The sequence below is a fragment of the Camellia sinensis genome, chromosome 4 (genome assembly GCF_055761805.1).
Source record: "Camellia sinensis isolate YWXY chromosome 4, ASM5576180v1, whole genome shotgun sequence".
NCBI classification, from domain to species: Eukaryota; Viridiplantae; Streptophyta; class Magnoliopsida; order Ericales; family Theaceae; genus Camellia; species Camellia sinensis.
Genome location: NC_138964.1, coordinates 192,709,367 through 192,716,228, shown reverse-complemented (window position 1 = coordinate 192,716,228; position 6,862 = coordinate 192,709,367). Strand labels below are relative to the sequence as shown.

At 35.3% G+C, this 6,862-nt stretch overlaps 1 long non-coding RNA gene across 1 annotated transcript; it reads left to right on the top strand.

Annotated features, from left to right (window-relative positions):
• Positions 1-451: 451 nt before the first annotated feature.
• On the top strand, positions 452-4,136 carry LOC114274628 (uncharacterized). Its single transcript, XR_014365805.1, has 2 exons — positions 452-1,527; positions 3,097-4,136. It is a non-coding gene; the product is annotated as an uncharacterized LOC114274628 (long non-coding RNA).
• The last annotated feature ends 2,726 nt before the right edge of the window (positions 4,137-6,862 follow it).

The following is a 6,862-nucleotide window of genomic DNA, read 5'->3' as shown; positions in this document are numbered from 1 at the left end:
ATATGTAAATTTAATTTTTTAACAACACTAAAAAAAATTTAATTTATAAGGCCATAATTTATAATTTATTATTTTTAATTAAATTTAATTTATAATTTATAATTTATAATTAAATTTTTTTATTTAATATATAATTTTAAATTTACAATACTAAAAAAATAATTTATAAATGTTCAAAAGACTATTTTAATATTTTCTAATTGTTTACTAAGTAATAATATGAAGGGTAAAATAAATATTTCACAAAATAATCTCATAAAATATTAATCTCATAATTTTTATCCCATCCCCTCCTATGAGATAGGATAATCTCATATTTATAACACTAATAGTCTAAAAAATTATTAATCTAAAACAAAATAAAATAAAATAAAATAAATAATAAACTATTAATTCAATAGGACTAATAGTCTAATCTCACCCCTAATCTTCAAAAGAAACACCCCAAAATGGGTTGTTGATAGCTACTCTTGATGTGTCAAGGTTTTAGATTGACATTGAGGTGTCTTGTATTTACCTGTACCTCCATAAAAGGACCAATGAAGACTCTCCTAAGCCCTTTCCCGGGATTTGTGGCAGCGCCCCGGCCCAAAGATTGGGTGGTATATTGTAATTTCTGGGAAGGTTTTCATTAGTGTTACAGAAAATAGAGTTGCATTGAGTGGTCGAGTCTCTTCTTCTTTTTTCTTTTTCTTTCTTTCTTTTTTTTTTTTTTTTGGTTAATCTTGATTGATTATAATGGATTATTATCTTTACCTTGGAAATAAGTACATCACGCCGAACCACTGTATATCTTGAGTTCTTATTTTTCTGTGCATGCTTGTTCCATTAGTTTATTGTGTGATCGAAACCACGATTTTACACAACAGTTTCCATGGAGTGTTTGTAGGCCTTAATGTTTAATACATTTCTTGTTTTTCTTGGGCTGAGAAATGGGGTTTCTGAGGTTGATGATGTTCTGTTAATAAGATTTTGAAGTATTAGATGAAAATTTGGGGATTTGACAATTATTGAGGTGTTTTAGGTCCATAACATTTCTACGGTTTCTTGTATTTTTTTACTAAGAATAGAATTTTAGGTTCTGATTACATGAATTTGATGAAATTGTGTATTATTCCCCACCCTCCTCCATTTTGGTGTGAATGTAGGTTGCAAAATGCGACTCCAGTTAGCTATTCTGAGTTGAAGCACAGAAAAAAGGATACATCTTTGGAAGGTGAGCATGATTTGTTAATGCTGTGTTTAGTTGGGGAATTTGGTGTGAGTTTGGTTGGGAAATTTAGGGAGAGATTTGGAAATGGAAATGGAAATGGTGTGTGAATCTCTTTCCCTTTCTAAAAACCACTTCCCAAATCCTTCAATCTAACAAAGTGTAAGAGAATGTCCAACTCCAGAGATTTACACGGAAAAACATGAAAAGCTGTTGGGTAACACTGACACGAGTTGGACTCTTTTTGTGGATGGTTACGGACTGGATGGGAGGAAAATCTATGATCCACTCAAGGGAAAGACTTGTCGTCAATGCAGGTGTGGTTTTACTCACAAATCCATAAATGATCATTAGAGGGAGAAGGGAAAAAAAAAGTACCTTTCTTTCCTATAGTTACATATATATGCAATCATTGAAAGGCCTTGCTTAAAAATGTACATGCTGTCTTTGGTGAATGTTACGTTTTAATGTTCAATTACAAATAGGCCATTCATAGTCACTTCACAAAACTACTCACGAATTCCGTTTAAGCTTGTGTTTTCTTTTAAAAGGAAAAACAACAATAAAAAATAGTTCTTTTTACCATTCTCTGGGCTCTATTTGATTTTTTTTTCTGAAAATTTTGGAAAGAAAACAATGAATATGTTATTTTACTTGGTGAAGAGTCATTTGAGATCTTAGCTTAGTACCTGTTACAATCGTGGTTAGGGTCTTTTGAGAAGAAGAAAAAAAATTAATGGAGGTATTATTAGAGGTAAGTGAGCCAACTACAAATCCATTCTTATAACACTCTACATTCCCCATTTTGATATCTCTGAATTTGGTGCAGATTAATACTAAGCAAATATTTGTCTTAATGTGGAAAGTCACTTGAAAGTAATATGTCAGTATTTTGAGATCAAATAATTTAGGATAGGTATCTTTGTATTTCTCATTCTCTTAAATTATATACATTCTGGTATTAGGAGTTAAAAATTGAAGGTGAATCCTGAGACTGTGTTTGGTTCATGAATTTTAGTAGAGATTTAGAAAGGGAAAAGAAAAGGCGAGGGAAAAGGAAAAAAAATTTAACTTATATTTCATTCATATTTTCTTTTTTCTTTCCAAATTCCTACTCAACTACATTATCCAAACATAGCCTAAAAAAAAAGTTACATTGCTGAATCATCCGGCTACATGGCTTTAGCATTCATTCTAAGTACTTACTTGATTTATATTCCTCGTTTGCTTTTACCTCTGACAACACATAGCTATTAACTGTTGCACAATTCATTTATGTTGTGTTTGGTTGGGGGATTTGTGGAGGGATTTGGAAAGGGAAAGGGAAATGGTGGGTGAAACTATGTGAAATATAGGCATGATTTATTCACATTTCACCTACCTTTTCCATTTCCCTTTCCAAATCCCTCCCCAAATCCCCCAACCAAACACAGCATTAATGACCATGCTGTGTTGCGGCCAGAAAACCATTGGTCATTGTACACACTGCAGCAAGTGTGGCATGATCCCAGAACAGTTATGTGGAGATTGTTTGTATGCATGGTATATTATGTTAATCTCCCTATCATTAACCTCAATAATTTTTTTCGCTATTCTTTTATATAAACAGAGTTTGTAAATATCCAAATATTTGTTACTCCCTACAAAATTGGATACAGAGTTTCAATACTAGTTAAAAATTTATGGGAATGCTTTCTGCCGTTAATGAAAGCAGTTGATAGATATAGATGAAAGCCTAGGTTCCACAAACCTAATCTAGGCCGCAAGCTATGGTCAGTCAATCAAAGCCAATTGCTACATTTTTCGTTCTTTGGTTTGAGTTATCATCAATTCCCTTTCAAATCCACATCTATCCAAATCGACCCTTGGAGATTGACTTTGTGCAGATATGGGGAGCATGTGCGTGAAGCAAAATAGAATCCAAACTGAATTTTCCCCGTTTGTCGTGAAATTTGCAACTGCAGTTCTTGCCAGCGTGCAAAAGGATGGCCTCCCACTAGCACTCTGTACGAAGGTAACTTTTAGTAACCATTCCTAATAGGATTTTACGTGTTTTTCTTTGTGCAATTGGAGCTAAGCTCAATCTGTCCACTTTCCTGATTTCTCAACTGGGCTTCAAGTCGGTTGTACATTATCTCATTCAAATCCGACAATTGCACACTGATGCAAACAAAACACCCGATATTATGACCAACAATATGACCATCACAGATTGGTAACCCCCAAATGTGAAGACAACAAGACAAATGACGAGTTTAAAGATGAGGGAATGGAGGAAATTCATTTTTCGGAGAACAAACATGGTGTAAACAATATCGCGTCTGGAATTAGCCAAGATCCCAATAAAAAGTCTGCACTTACCTCCGAGTCTGGTGACCACCACCAGGAACTATCAAAGCTTGAATCTGAAGGCAACGAAAGGGATGAAAAGTTCAAAGGCAAGAAAGAGGAGAAATTGAATTTTTTGGATTGTAAACATGGTGATTACATTGTTACAAAAGAAATCAGCCCAAGGTCGAAAAGGAAGTCTCGTACCCCTGAACCAGTCCCATATAGTGTTGCAGGGAGACTAAGGCAGAGACATAGAGGCAATGGGCATGATGTGGAGTTGATTCGAACAACTGAAAGTGAAGTGAAGGCTAACATGAGTCAATCTAGTTCCATCGATCCAAGTGTGGACAGTGTTGCTGGAAGATTGAGGAACATGATGTGCTTGGAAAAGTTCTTGTTTTGTCAGCACGAACTCGAGTCAAGCATTTTTGTTGTGTTTTTAGGAGAAGTGCTAAATGTTGTAAAACAATGTTTTGTAGGTTTGAATATGCTTTGCTGCATTTGGGTTCAGTCCAAAGTTATATTTTGTAATTTCTACAATGCAGCAACATGAAGAATGCATATGAATTTTAGTAATGCTCCAACTTTCCCTCTATTTTTCTTTTCCCTCCATAAATTAAAAGTTCAAACACAATTTTAATATTTCAAGACCTTAACTCCTTGGTGTCAAGTGTTTGAGAAAAAAAAAAGGGAGAGACAGAGAGCCAAAGATGACAAAATTTGATTTTTATTTCATTCACTTTTCTTTTTTCTCTATTAAGGATGCCATGCAGAAGTGACTTTAGCATTGGCCGCCCACCAATGGAAATGCCAGTGGCAGAGATAAAAATCTTGAATTGAATTGAGATCATGAAAAAACTGAAAAGCAAAAAAGCAAGCCCCCAAAGCAAAAGTTTTGCTTCCAGAAACAGGCCACCCTCTACTCGTTACTCTTATCTAGTTCAAGTTGGTTGGTAATCCCAACTTTAACAAAGCAAATGTCTTCACACTCCAAAGTACTTTATTTACTTTTATCTACATTAAACACCAGATAGAAACACACTATATTTGAAGCACAGGACAGCATACAGTGCAGACCTTTACATTTCTATACCAATCCCAGGAATCATGAGAAGTACTGCTCGGTTGGAGTGAAGGTAATTTGGTCATTTCATACATGTTCGACTGGTCAACCAACAGAATGATGGCCAATAAATTAATCTGCAACATAAATAACTAGGAAAACATTTTATTCAAAATATGTTCGGAATCAACTTTTAGTTGCTTTTAAATTAAATTATAAAGAGCTTTGATAATTAAGAAGAGGAAAGGGACATAATAATTTCCCCTCCCAAGATGAAGTAGCTTTTGAAAAGCTTGAAAAAAATATATTCATATTAAGATTTTGGGAGTGAAAACAAACAGAACTAATTTTTGGAAGGTACTGGAGGTGGGTTGCAGACAAGATTTTGGAAAAAGGTTTTGATTCTTTTGAACATGTACTTTTGACATTGAAATAGGTTTTGACTGATTTTTTTGCCATTAAAAATAGGAGGAATTACATATTAATGGAAGAAAGAAAAAAAATTATACAAATATAGAGAAGTACAAGTTACATTTACCCTCACAATCTTTCACTTGCACCCCCATCATAAAATCACTTGCACCTCACATGTTTTTATAATTTTTTTTTTTTTGTCTGTTCCATTATTTTGAAATTCCACCTTAAAAATTACCAAGTCTATGTTTGGTAACCTTTCATTTTTTTAATATATACTTTTTTTTCAATTGAAAATGAAAACTTATTTCATATACTGTTTTTTCTTTAAAAAATAAAATAGAATTAATTTTAAAAAAATTTAAAGTGAAAAAAATGGGTTTTCACTTATTTTCAACATAAGTTTTCACTTTCTCTTTCCTTTCCAATCACCCACTGCTACCATTACCACCGCCAACATATGTAAGTTCCAATGAAATTTGGCCACCACTCACTTGGCTTTAGTGATTGAACTACCATTACCACCGCCAACATATGTAAGTTCCAATGAAATTTGGCCACCACTCACTTGGCTTTAGTGATTGAACAGTCACCACACATGACATTAGGGGTGTTCATGAAAAACCAGAATCCGACCCACCCGCCCAGCTTGAACCGAACCGAACCGAACCGAAGTAAAATGGACGGTTTCGAATATTCAATTGGTCGGATGCGGTTTCATTTGGTTGAATTTTGCGGTTTCACGGTCGGCAACGGTTTTATGTAAATTATTTCAGTCGAAACTGACCCGACCGAATTAAACAACACAAGCATGCAGCTGTTACAATTTTTTTATATTTGTATAGTTGTTTTATTATTGGGAGAAGTGCAAAGCTTCTTGTGGAAGCTTTCTAGGATGATGATGATGTATTTCAATTTTCAACTTTCAAAGCAAAAAAGTTGTCCAGCAGCAGACCTATCATATCATCTCCTCTCCTCTCATCTTCTCCATATTTCTCTCTTTCCCATATTTCTCTCTCTCACTCTCTCTTTCTCTCTGTATAACGTAAACCAATCCCGTATTTCTCTCTCTCATTCTCTCTATAACGTAAACCAATCTCTTCCCTCATTATATATCTTTTTACATCTTTGATCACATGTACGAGCACGAAATAATTCTTCTCGTATGATCCTGTTAATCAAGTTTGCGCTCCTATAAACGTCGTCGCTTTACTTCCTGAAAACACAATTGTGAGCTAGCCGGCGGGTGTGTGCCGGAAACCCCTCTGATGCCTAAGTCAGCAACTAGACAATAAATAATAAACTCTATGTATTCTAGAGTAAGAATTGGGATTGTCATTGTGATTGTGATACGTCTCCATAGGTCCTGCTATGAGCTTTTATAGACTTGGCTTGGCCATTCCTAGTAGGATTCCAACTCTCCTTATAAGAGTCCTCCTAGGAATTACACACCCTACTCACTACCAACCAAGTGAGATGGTTTGCACAGTCCTAGTAGGATTGTACTCTCCTTAGCAGTGTTCTCCTAGGAATCATACTCCTACTCACTACTAACCAAGTGAGATGGTTTGCACAATCCCAGTAGGACTCTACTCTCCTTAGCAGAGTCCTCCTAAGAGTCTCATCACTGCAAGCCGAGTGAGATAGCTGAATCCTTTACCTCGGTTATACATTCTTAACCGAACTGCCTTATCTCGGCCCCCTGCCATTCGAACCGTGTGATCGAAAGGCGATCTATCAAATGCCACCCTACCGAGCTATACACAGTTCGGCCCTCGCCATTGATGTTACCTCGGTTTTGTCTGTTTAGACCGAGCTAACTGCAGCAGTCTCCGACCGAACTA